At 36.0% G+C, this 13955-nt stretch overlaps 1 long non-coding RNA gene across 1 annotated transcript; it reads left to right on the plus strand.

The window, feature by feature from the left end:
- The first annotated feature begins 1751 nt into the window (after positions 1-1751).
- Positions 1752-11405, plus strand: LOC108362104 (uncharacterized). Its single transcript, XR_001847415.1, has 3 exons — positions 1752-1765; positions 10042-10044; positions 11215-11405. It is a non-coding gene; the product is annotated as an uncharacterized LOC108362104 (long non-coding RNA).
- The last annotated feature ends 2550 nt before the right edge of the window (positions 11406-13955 follow it).

Raw genomic sequence — 13955 nt, forward strand, 5'->3', positions numbered from 1 at the left:
AGAAGTTGTCACGGGCTGAGGTCCGACCATCATGTTTATAATTGTTGGGATCCGTTTCTTGGTGAGGAGCACGATCTCTGTTTTGGATGTAGCCAATTGTAGACCGTGATCGCTCATCCATCCACTGACGCTGCGCATTACCTGGTTCAGCTTGAGCTGCGCTAGCTGGATGTTTCTTGCTGTTATGACGGCGGTCACGTCGTCTGCGAAAGCGACAAGGAAGGCGGTCTCCGGCATTTCCGTGCGCAACAGACTGTCATACGTGGCCTTCTAGAGGTCCGGGCCAAGTACAGACCCCTATGCCGCTCCGCCGGTTGTACGTCTTTTTCTCTGACCTTGTGTTGTGTCGTAAAAAAGCCAACGGTCTCTGAGGTAATCCCGAATCATATCTAGTAAATATGCTGGAACTTTGAATGACCGTTCCAAGGCCTCCAGCAGTCGTCCCATCTTGCCGAGATGACTAGCTTCTTCGGCTTTATGTACCGCCTCGACTAATTCGCTAATTACTCCTATAGTTAAGTGTCCCGTCCTGAAGCCATGTTCTCGGGGTGAAAGGCCTCCCTCATTTTCTGTGGCTGACTCCAAGCGTATTTTTAAGTCATCTTGCCTGTTGTGTCTAGCATGCAGAGTGGCCGGAACGATGAAGGAGAGTTTGTGTCTCCTTTGCCCTTGAGTATAAGCACCAGCCTAGATTTCTTCCATGGGCTTGGGAGGACCCGGGCCCTAAGGAAGCTGTTGTACATGTTAAGCAGGAGATCAGGGCTTGTTTTCGCTGCTAACCTGATTGCATCCGCTGATATGCCATCGGGATCTGGAACCTTGCCGGCTTTCATGCTTCGCAGGGCTAACTTCAGCTCGTCTGCCGAAAACAGTGATGCCTCGGCTTGCTCCTCGACGAACAATGTATCTTCTCTTAGTGGGTGTGCGGGAAATAGTGAATCCTCTATATTCTTAACTCGGACCTTATCTATCGCTTGCAATGGTTTATGGAACTTTTTAATGACTATTTTGTATCCCAGGCCCCAGGGATCATAATCCACTTCGTCATATAACTCTTTCCTTAACTCTTCTGTATCTCGGCCCCAAATGCTTTCTTAGCGCAGTTGTTGGCTGCTGCTCTGGTCAGCGGCTCAGATCTGCCACGAGCGCACGTTGCGAGTCTGCGCATTCTATGGCAGGACCTTCGCAGCTCTGCAATTCGGTCATTCCACCACTACACTTGGTTTTTACCAGACTATGCTCTCCTCTTTGCATGCCCGGTGTATGCAGCACATGGTTTCTCCGACCAGCTTAGCACAAGACTCCCTGTTGTGGATCTCTCCCGTTGTGGGTGAAATGCCGTGGGAATCTGCTGGGAGTAATGTGTCGACTTGCGAACATCGACCCTAGACGGGTTCCCTCCTGGTTTCCTGCGAAGGATGCTACGTGTTTGCCCTCGCGTTGTGTCAGTGACTTGGAAAGTGATGTAGTTATGGTCGCTACCAGTCAGGTCTTCCATCACTCTCACCGTCAGCCCTTCGAAGAAGGCTTTCTGAAAACAGGGTTATGTCAGGGATCGAGTATCCAAAACCCGGCCTTCGATATGTATATTTGTACCCATATCCCAGACAACAAAAACACCTTTGAACATCCGCGCGCTCTCGGATACGGCAGCTAATCCAACCTACTCGCAACTTTTCAATAAGAGTCCGGCCTGGCAGTTGGTCGATTTCCACCACAGCCATTCTTTGTTCTCGCTAGTTAACAACGAGGATAGAGACGCAAAGTTGGACATTCATCTTGTCTCCTAATTCCCAGCGAATAGCGTTCTGCACTTCTGGGACCGTGTTTAGGCAGTCCATGTCGAGAACTTCTAGACGTAAATGTCTAGTGAGGATACGGGCGTCTCCAAGCCAATGGCAGTGCACGCATTTTCCTTAAATTCTGAGTGGTCGCCACAGCGCTCCATCTCGATAAGCACGCCGACTTATTTTTATTTTTATTTTTATTATTGTTTATTAATTTTGTTCAATTAAAATAAATATAAATCAAGTGAACTAATTCTACAAAATTAAGTATAACAAAATAAAGTTAAATTAAATAAATTAACATAAAATAAAGTGAAATGAAATAAAATAAAACAAAATAAAAAAACGAAATGGATAAAATCAGTAAGTAAAGTATGTAAAATGAAGTGAAATACAATTCGGTGAGCGCTTACAATTTTTAAGTAGTTTGTACTTGAGCTAATTAAGATTTCGGAGTGCTTAAGATTTCTTTAATGCTTTTTTTAAATATCTGTGTATGTTAAATTAAAATGCTTCTTGGTTTTTTTTCTATATTTTAAGATTTTTAATAATTTGCATGAAAAGAACTTTCAAAAAGTAATCAGAAAGTTTTAGCCAAATCTTAAGGTTTTAGTGCTTTGTTCACTTTAAGAAAAATATCGGAACGGAAATACGGGCATTTACCTTGCATGAAAAGTACACAACTTTGTATTTATACATGTATATTTTTTCTTTAATATTTAAAAATATCATATTCTGATAAAATGGGCACTCGGTTATAATGGACAAGATGACACGGTCCCGTGGAGTCCATTATAACCAGATTGCGCTGTATTCACAAAAAGGTTATTAGAAATTCTAATATACATATGATCGATTCCACAGGAAAGTAAACCAGCCCAATTTTTTCTTTCTTTCAAATATTGTACATATTGGTGATTATTGGTATTCACTATATATGTCAGCTGCTTCTGACACTAATTCTTATGTCCAAGCATTTTGCGTTTAATGTTTTGCTCCTTTTGGCGAAGAATTTTTCACAAACCTAAAAACAGTTTTCGGTACTTCAACAAGGAAAAGTACAAAGATATAAGCTTTTCTTAATTTATGTTGGCCGATTAAGTTCTGAACGATAGAATATAAATTAGTTTAACAGGATACGCTCCAAGTTAGCGAAAAAGTTTTTTAGAACTCCTATTAAGTCGTAATCAAATGTACCACAAATGCTAAGTGTAACGTAGCCAGTGAAAAACTAAAAAAGTAGTTTTTTGGATAATTAAGTACCCTTTCCAAAGGATATATTTATAACATGTTTTCTTAGTATTGTCGATATCATACTGATTCCATATGGATGAAAAAAAGAAACCATAGCTGACTTCGTTGCACAATTACCTAATAAATAAGTGTAACTTGGCCAGTGCTTTTCTTTTTATTTGAAACTTTTTTATTGACTTGATAATTATTCTCATTTCATTTTAGCAATAAATAATAACACATATTTAAGAAAGTATTTTCATGAACAATTGCGAATTGAGCATTATACTGCTAAATTTTAATAACTATTCTATTGAAATAAAGCGAAACTATCTTTTTTAAAATATCCTTTGCAATCTTTATCTCTTAAGGTTTTGACTATATATTTGCCTATAATTCAATTAGATTTTTTGCAACATATAAAACTGATAAGTTATCTGCCCATTACACGTGATTGTGCACATAACACTACAATTTTATAGAATCTGATACAAGTCTACACCAGACTATGAAGAGTATATAAATCTATTTATTTTGTTAAAAATGGTTTAGGTTAGAACTTTTCTATACAACTGCGATAAATGCATTGACTTTTTTTTTATTTAAGATTACACATTTTTTTATTTAAGATTAGATGAGCTTTTGCACAATTTAAGTTATTAAACATAAGTGGTTTTAGTAGTAAAGTTAAATAAATATTATTTTCGATGATAACAAGATTGTTCAGTAAAAAATTTTAGTTTAGGATGATTTTTGACCTAGTTAGAATTTTTAAGGATAATCGAGTTTTATTTTTTAATCCTGCAATAGAAGATCCCAGATTCGTTAAACCTTGCCCAAGCGAACCGTACGTGTAACGTGGCCAGTGTTTTGTGTAACGTTGCCAGTGCCCAAATTTTATTAGCAACAAGTAAGAGCAGCGCTGTCTTCGGCTATGCCGAAGGCTTCATACCTTTCATGAACATCTGCAAATTTTACTTTGACAGATTACTGCTTTTGAATACATCTGCATACATCGATAGAGGAGTTACATACTTATATAAAAAAGCGCATCTAAACAATCATAGGTATGGAAGACATACCTTATATTAGCACCAATCTAAGTGATTTTTTGTGTGTTTAATTTGGGCCAAGTTCCTATCTAGTTGTTTGCTGGGTTAGAGCTGTTTCGGCCGTTGAGTTAAAAGCGAAATAAAATTTCCTTTGTACTCCTACGCGTTTCGACGCATTTCGCGCCTTCCTCAGGGAGTCTGTTTTTTTTTTTTTTTTATTAGAACGACAAACAATAAACATGAAATACAATATTTTGAACTTTACATTTAACATATAACTCACATTTAACAATAATAACATTTACATATATCACAGGAAAAATTTTTTGTGTACATTAACACCCATCAATTGTTTGTTTGTTTCTGCTTTCGCTGGCGTTCATTCCTACTTTGGATAACAGCTGTGTAAGCGCTGTTTGTGCTGTCCACGTCTTCTTTGAAATTCATCGTGTTGTTAAGCTGCTGCTGTATGCGGAGACTTTCCAGTGTCATTCGTCTTCTTTCTCTTCTTTCTACATCTAAGATCATTGTATTCGCGAAGTCAGCTGTGTGTTCGTTGTTAGTCAGGTGTTGAGCCAATGCTGTTGTCATCTTTTTGTTTTTTGCATCCATTTCGTGCTCGTGGATTCTTATGCTTAGCGCTCTTTTCGTAGTGCCAATGTAGCATTTATTGCAGCTTTCGTTTCCTTTGCCTTTGCAATTTATTTGATACACTAAATTGTTTTGTTGTTCCTTCTGAACTTTGTCTTTTGTTTTTGTAAAGATTCTATGCAGTGTATTATGAGGTTTGTGAGCGTATCTAATTTTCTCATTTTCAATCATTCTATGNAGCTAGTTTTTTACCGTTCTTGGTGTACTGTTTGATAGTGTAACATGTTTCGTCGTCGTATTTTAGTTTAATATGTTGATAAAAATGCTTCATGCTTATTGCTTGATTATTTTTTGTTGCTTCGGGTTTGCTCGCCGATTTTGAATTTTTTGTGTGTTTAATTTGGGCCAAGTTCCTATCTAGTTGTTTGCTGGGTTAGAGCTGTTTCGGCCGTTGAGTTAAAAGCGAAATAAATTTCCTTTGTACTCCTACGCGTTTCGACGCATTTCGCGCCTTCCTCAGGGAGTCTGATTTTCACTGCTATGTGATCGGTATGTAAACCTGTAACACAATTTATTGGGTTTAGTTTCCTACATAAAGGAGATATATCGCAATCTGGTATCTGAGCAATCAGTGCTATAGGAGATAAAGCTTATACAGCATAGATTTTGACGATTTTCGCAGTAGACTTTGTATTATTATTTATAAAATATCTTACGAAATCTATCGGTTTTAGCTGTTCAAATAAAGGAGTTTTACAGTAAAATCCCATATCGGAACAATCAGATGTATGGAAGATACATATATGTTATAGTCACCCGATCCTTGTTATTTTCACTATAAGTATTCTGTTAATAATGGGTGCAAGTACTGCAAAATTTCATGTTCCTAGCTGCATAAATGGAGAAGTTATAATGAAAAATCTCATATCTGAACAATCAGTTGTATGGGAGCTATGTGTTATAGTGGTCCGATTCTTCCGGTTCCGTCAAATGATTAATACATTATAAAAATACACCCATCTACCAAATTTTATCCGGATATCTCGAAAACTGAGAGACTAGATTGCATACAAACAGACGGACAGACGGACATGGCTAAATCGACTCAGCTCGACGTTCTGATCATTTAAGTATACATTTTAATGGGTCTATCTTTTTTTATTCTGGTACTTACAAACATCGGACCAAAGTTATAATACCATTGTATGCTCATGAAAGGTATAAAAATTGGCAAAAACCTAAAATTTACAAAAATTGGGTAAGCAGATGACCACTTGCTAGTGTTGGAGAATTATCGATAGTGTATACATTCGATTGTTTCGATAGTGATAGTGCAAAATATACTATCGATACTATCGAAAGCTTTCTTACATATGTTGAGATATAACACTAATGTCCTGTTTTACCAACCGATTTCAAAATGTATCAAACTTAAAATTTAAAATAGCACAATCTCCTAAAAAATTTTGTCACTTTAAATTTTAACGGCCCGAAAAATTTAAAATTGATTGGTAAAACTGGGCACAACATTTTGTAAATATGCCTAAGCCATTTTTTATGGTCCTAGAAAAATTTGGCAAGTGATATGACAGATTCCATCGCCTGTAAATTTCTTCGTTTCTTCTTTTACTATATAAGACAACAACAGCCAGGAAGAAATCTTATTCTTAAATAGCCCTTTTCGTAACTACAAAAGCCATAAAAATTATTTGTTTACACAAAAATAACTAGTGTAAAACAAAATGAGATCGTGTATGTATTTCAATAACACAGTTTATAACAAAAACCATGAAGAACATGTTTACAAACAAAGGAGTTCACAACATACATATAACTATATGTAGGCATGTGCATCTTTTATAGTCCAATTCCAACAATGTGAACAACATACAACTATTGATAGTGTTTAGAAAAATTCGATAGTGGCGGCAAAATGAAACTATCGATACTATCGATAGCACTATCGATAGTTTTCCATCACTACCACCTGCATTCATTGTAGATGACATACTGAAAAGCTAGCAATATTCGCTTACCCGTTTCGCAGAAATTTCAAACTTTCTGACACAGCCCATCATTAAACTTCCAAATAGTGTAACGTAGCCAGTGCACATTCGAATACCTATAACTTTGAAACGCAAGGATTTATTAAAACCTTTCTTTTACAGATACATAGATTTGACCGTGCNTACCCGTTTCGCAGAAATTTCAAACTTTCTGACACAGCCCATCATTAAACTTCCAAATAGTGTAACGTAGCCAGTGCACATTCGAATACCTATAACTTTGAAACGCAAGGATTTATTAAAACCTTTCTTTTACAGATACATAGATTTGACCGTGCCTGATCATATCACCTAAAAAGCCCAGTTGGTTTTGTGTTATTTAGTGGACAATTGATTCATATTTTAGAAAAAATGTGTACGAATGTAACGTAGCCAGTCAAATATTCGGCCATATGTAAAATTGTACTTTTACGTAAACATGCAAATATAGCACGGTCATTTCCATGCTTTGCAAAACTTGGCAAAGTCTCAGTATATAGTAAAAACAACAATACACCGAGACGGGCACACTTCTCAGAGTCCAAATTATTAGGAGGGTTCGAACACCTCGGGACGGCCCTGCCTTCAGTTTATCATTAAATTCATAAGTGGGAAAATTTATTTTCAGCAGACCTTCCGTCACAGCTGAAATACAATTTTGAATGTAACTTGCCTTTAGTACTAGTTCGGATAGGAATTCAATTGAAATTGAATAAGAACTTATTTAAATTAGTACGGAGAATGCACAAACGCCGACGAGATAAATGTCCGGCTAGTTTTGCCTCTTCATTCTCTGTATTCTACGGTCTCTTAGCAAACAAGTAAGCAAACACAGCCCTCGAATTTGGCTGAGATTTCTTGTAATGTAAATTTTATTAGGAATGTTAAAATATAGATATTAAATTTTTTTTAATAATTTACCTCATTAATTTTTCTCTTTTTAACTGACTTCAGAAAAAGGAGGAGGTTATCAATTCATCGGAATATTTTTTTTTTGTATGTTACCGCACAACTTTGGACCACATTAACCGATTTCGATAATTATTTTTCTACCGGAAAGGCGGTGCCTCAGGGGAGGTCCCATACTTATTGGATCATGAAGAAATTAACGGTACTCTAAATTTGTATATGAGAATTGAAGTCGGTTGTGTTACTTGTTATTTTAACAATTGAATTGTACCGAAGCCTACAAAGGAATTAATATTGCATGAAGTTTATTATGAGCTTATTTAACAGTTAAAATAAAAATTCGTTTGTTACCTTAATTGCATGCAAATTTGAAAATGTGACTCCGTCTTAACACCAAAATCATTATTTTTAGTCGACTTCAAAAAAGGAGGAGGTTGTCTATTGTTTCGTTCTTTCTTTCTTTTTTTCTTTCTTTCTATCTATCTTTCTTTCTTTCTTTCTTTATTAAGTCAATGACACAATACATATGTATGTACGTACGTTCTTACTGACTAGCCATTTAATACATTTAGAAAATTTTATGAGTAAATATAAATTAAGTACTTAACATAAGTAAGAAGATAACACGTTCTTAAAAGCAGAGCGACTAAATGAAAAATCTAACGAATTAATATTATCCAAAGCATTAAACTCAATTAATGATCTAGTGATTGGTCCATATTGGATACGACATTTTGAATTTTAAAAAGTTGCATCCAGAATCTTAAATAACAATAATAGGGGTATTCTCGATCCGGTGCATACTGTCTAGCATGGTGCATAGATAGCCTAAATAACATGATTGGCTAATTTTGTTATTGTTTGAACACATGAATCGCTTACACATATGTATGTTAGTGTTTGGCCGAGCTTCTGCTCCGATTTGTAGCGTTCACTTTGATATTGTCACAAAAAGGGGAGGGACCTACAGTTTTACGTCGACCCCGAACGGCGATTTTATTTTTATGAGAACCATCCGTGGGTCATTGCCATACAAATTCGTTACTCATTAATTTGTTATTATGAAACAATCTAAGGTTAAACCGATAACTTTTCGGTGTCCAACCTAGTTTAATCGATTTTTTTTGTGAAGAAAAGGGGAAGTGTCTAATGTGAAAGCAAACAACTATGAACGCTATTACGGAAAATAGGCTTATAAAGGTAGCTTTAATAAAATATTAAATTAAAATATTATTTTGTGGTGGTAGAAACGAAAATTCAACAAGTAATTTTTAAGAGAAAAAAACAATCGACTTCAATTCTCATATAAAAATTTAGGAGTTAATTCCTTCATGATCCTACTATCGGATCTAAGCCAAATTAGTGTGGGGCCACCTCGGAGAAAAAGAATTATCGGTTGACGTGGTCCAAAGTTATACGGCAACATACATAAAGAGGAAATATTTTGACGAATGGATAACCTTCTCCTCTTTTAGAAGTCGGTTAAAAACAGCATTACACGATCAAAATACCACCAACAAAAGAATCGGTATAGCTTTAGGTATAGTGATTGATGGCAAGCATCAAGAGCGTCTGAGAATGGGTATTCATCAAACCTAGTAAATGCATTATAAACTGCGTAAAGTTATAATTGTGTAAACTTTGCAAAACAGTCAAAATTTATATGGAAACTCGTTTACACATTTCTGATAAATTTCTCTAACGATTTCACTGAATAATCTTGATAAACTGAAGCCAATGTAACTGCGTCCCAAGTGTAAATGAAATAGAGTATGGGGCGTTCATGTAACAGAGCTCTTAAATTTATAACAATATATGCTTGATAAAGTTATCGGTTAAGATGAATAACACTAATATTAATTTAAATATGTTTCAGTACTGTAACGCTAAAATATTAGCATGTCATGATAGTTGAAATTTCTAATTACGTTTGGTCAAAGGCGGACATTTAAAAGTAGCATCCGGTGCCCACGAATTTTCAAGGAGTTCGTAATTGTCGTTATCGCTTACTTTACGGCGACAAAAATTTGACACATCATTAAGCGGAACCTGCAAGAACGTGAATATGTAATATCGGTCGCAAGGAATTTAAACGCTGATTTTCGGATGCAGAGGGCTGTGAAATTAACGGCATCTTGGAAACAATGGTGGTCAAATTTTTTTTTAAACTTAGAGATGGGACCATTTTGGCATTAACCAAGCTACGCCTAATCTATTTTATCTATCTCATCATTATATATTGGGAACTGAGGGACTCGCTGACCCTAAAATAAGGTACAGTAAGGTCCTCAGCATCGGAGCGTCTTAATTTTTTCGCTACTTGATATTTGTCAGGTGAACTTTCGGCTGTCACTGTAGTTTGTGCAAATTCGGCAGCCGGACGGGCAGAATTTTTAGGTTTAAAAAAGTTCGTTATTTTTACAGAATGTATTTGGAACGTAGCACTGTTTGTTTGTTTGTGTTGATTCATGGGCATTGAAAATAGACTTTTCTCCCAAATAGGTAAATTAATTGTATCTCAAAATATGGATCAGTAAACCGCGTTCACTTGAAACTCTAATTCAGTGATTCCCGAACTGGTCCAGGTGGACCCCCAGGGGTTGAAAAATATATGGGGGTCCACGAAAATTTATCTGGTTTCAATAGTAAAGAACCAAAATGATTGCTTTATTGCCTCTTTATTTAACTTTAATTTTTTTGATTGGTGTATAGTGCTCTTGACGCACTGCTGCACTTACCGTCAGTTTATGTTTTCAAACGTGGGAAAGGCCACCACTATTACCTGTGTTGAAGAGATTCTATAATGTTGAGTTCCCTGAGACTGAATGTTGGTTTAATTCCATCACTGAGACCGGGCTCACATATTGTTTAATCTTCACTGATGGCTCCAAAACTGACTCTGGGTCATGATCTGGGGTCCTTTTCGCTTCATTTCTCCCTTGCATCGGTCTTCCAGGTTGAGGGAATTACAATCCTCAAAAACATGGAACATAGGTGGAGGGGAAGGAGTTTACGTGTCTGCAGTGACTACCAAGCTCCACTTAAGGTAATGCAAGTCTCAATTAAATTATAGTGGCGAACTAACGAGCTTGCTTTACTCTGGGTGCCAGGTCACTCAGGAGTACCTGGTAATGAGACATCTGACCATTTGGCCAGAATTGGCTCAGACCAGGCATTCCTCGGTCCGCAGCCAGTTTTAGCACAGCCACTTTCGGCCATCGAAGCAACTGGGTGAATACTTCGCTCAGCAATGACTGGAAGGCATCGAGGGGAGGCAGGTGGGCAAAACTTATGTTGCCTTCAGTCTCAGAAGGTCTATCTAGTGTTTTGGTCTCACTGAGCTGACGACACTGCAGACATCTTGTTGGACTGCTGACTGGTCACTTCAAATAGCACAAACACCTGACTGTGATAGGCGTAAATGACAAGTCCATTTGCCCATCCTCCCTTGAAGAGGATGAGCCGGTGGAACACTTTTTGTGCTTCTTGCTTGCTTTGTTGTTCGTCATCGTTTTTTCTATACTCGTTCTTTTCTCTATTGTCAGTTTCTGAATTAAAAGTTTGGCGTAAAAAGCTTAGCCGTTTTGTTGTTTTAAGTTTTGTGTTTAAAGAATGTGAGTGATAAATATCTTTCGCTTCAATTTAAAACTTGGAGCGATAAAAATAAAAATGATGCCATCCATAATACAATTATTACAGGTATTGTCTTCCAAGGGAGTTTTGCTTCACATCAAAATTCGTGCTACCTTATTTTCAATTTGACGTTAGAACCCCCAAAACCCCTACCTGCGTTCGCCCCTGGTATGTACTTAAAAAGGATTCGAAGATTTAATTTGCCAGCTTCGAATTCGTTCCACCCAAATGAGCTACATAATAAAAATACAAGTTCAACTAATTTTTTCGGTATTCGAAATATTAAAAAAACAAGTAAAGAAGTATTAGCCCAGTAAAATTAGATAAATGTGTTAAGAAAATTAAAAAAAAAAAATTGTAACAGCGATTTTTTGATGCAGTTTACTTCTATTTGACACGTAGATCATGGATCCACGGTTTTGCTCCTAAATTTCATTTGGCAACATTCCGCCATCTTGGATTTAAGTTTTTTTAGGTGTTTTGCGATTTGCAAGCATATTTTGCATTTTTCATAAAAAATGGTTTAATACTAATCTGTAGAGAATTTAATTTCCCATGTTTGTCATATAGAATGTTTTTTTAAAATAGCATTTTTTATTGTAAATAATTTGCAAAAACTGCGAAAAAAATTTACATTGTCACGGTTTTCGCCATTTTTGACAATTTCTGTTGAAAACACATAGCATATTGAAATTTCAAAGTTGTAGAGAATTTGAGTCTTCACAACTTTTATACCTACATTTTTTTTTACGACGCTTAGATCACGGCCGGGAACGTGCCAAACATAGCGATTAGCCCAGTACAATTAGATAAATTTGGTAGGAAAATTAAAAGAAATTTGTAACAGCGATTTTTTGATGCAGTTTACTTCTATTTGACACGTAGATTACGGATCCACAGTCTAGCCCCTAAATTTCATTTGGCAACATTCCGCCATCTTGGATTTAAGTTTTTTTAGGTTTTTTGCGATTTGCAAGCATATTTTGCATTTTTTATAAAAAATGGTTTAATACAAATCTGTAGAGAATTTAATTTCCCACATTTGTCATAAAGAAGATTTTTTTTGAGTCTTCACAACTTTTATACCAACATTTTTTTTTTTACGACGCTTAGATCACGGCCGGGAACGTGCCAAACATAGCAATGTAAGGGAAGCGGCGTAAAATTCATTTCCATATAACGTCAACCGGTACAGTACGATGGACAAAATTTTATAGGACGGATTACAACGATTACGGTCTTAAAATGATCACATAGACGCCCTACATTAAAAACAGTGTGGGCTTTTCAAAAAGTCAACATGGCGTCTCAAATATGGCGTCTAAACTAACCGTAAATTAGATTTTGCTTTACAACTTTTGTGCCACCGGAGAACCCAACACTAAAAATTAAAAAGTAACAGTAGGTTCTTATGTTTTTGAGGTTGCTGATTGCGAACCTAGAGCATGATTTTATAAATTCATAATGGCGAACCCAATATGGCGGCCAAAAAATTAAAGTCGATCCGATTCGTTTGTAAAGTTTTCCTCTGGGGTTCTTGGGGCTGCTTATTACGAATCTGAGGTCAGGTTGGAAAAATTCAAAATGGCGGACCCAATATGGCGAGAAAAAATTTAAATCGATTAGATTCGCCTAAAACTTTACAATCGAGTGTTCTTAAGGTCTCTGATTACGAATCTGAAATCAGATTTGAAAAATTAAAATGGCGGATCAGTTTGAAAACGCTGGTAATCTTCTGTGGGTGTGTATATCACTGAGCTCTTCCTAAGCGGCTGGACCCATGTTTTTGAGTGGATTTCTGGATGGATTATATTCACAACTGGGTCCGATAGTTGACACTACGGTTGAGTTTTGGGTTTTGATGTTCATTTTCATCTGTTTGCATACCGTATATCAAAACATATAACCCCCAAATTTAAACTAACTAGGGCTGGGAGTTCTATCCAAATTTTTTGTGTATCCGAATACACGAATTGTTTCAGATGTACAACTAACCCACCACCCTGATTTAATTTCGAAACAAAATCATTAGTTAATGAAGAATCGAACACTTAAACCTTCTTAAAATAATTCTCATAATTGTTTTTTATATCATAGTAAGCGCTGATTTCAAATTATGTTGTATTTGACCCATCAATGAACATATGTGCGAGTAACTTAAATCGTATAGGCGTTTCGATACATAAATTTATATTCGTAGTGTCTCTATATAAATGCGTTCTTATTTAGTGTATGTCCTTCGGGTGTCTTATATAAATAATTAAAATAAACTATTTGGTAACCATTTTGGTACAAAAGTCGTGGAGAATGAAGTTCTCTACAACTTTGGAATTTCAATATGCTATCTATTTTCAACAGAAATTGTCAAAAAATGGTGAAAACCGTGACAATGTAAATTTTTTTCGCAGTTTTTGCAAGTTATTTACAATAAAAAATGCTATTTTTAAAAAACCTTCTATACGATAAATGTGGGAAATTAAATTCTCTACAGATTTATATTTAACGATTTTTTATGAAAAATGCTTGCAAATCGCAAAAAACCCCAAGAAACTTAAATCCAAGATGGCGGAATATTGCCAAATGAAATTTAGGGGCAAGACTGTGGATCCGTGATCTACGTGTCAAATAGAAGTAAACTGCATCAAAAAATCGCTGTTACAAATTTTTTTTGAGAAAAAGTCGCTTTTTACTGGGCTATATAAATT

Source organism: Rhagoletis zephyria, unplaced genomic scaffold (assembly GCF_001687245.7).
Source record: "Rhagoletis zephyria isolate East Lansing unplaced genomic scaffold, Rhagoletis_zephyria_1.1 Rzeph_scaffold_00933, whole genome shotgun sequence".
Classification (NCBI taxonomy): domain Eukaryota; kingdom Metazoa; phylum Arthropoda; class Insecta; order Diptera; family Tephritidae; genus Rhagoletis; species Rhagoletis zephyria.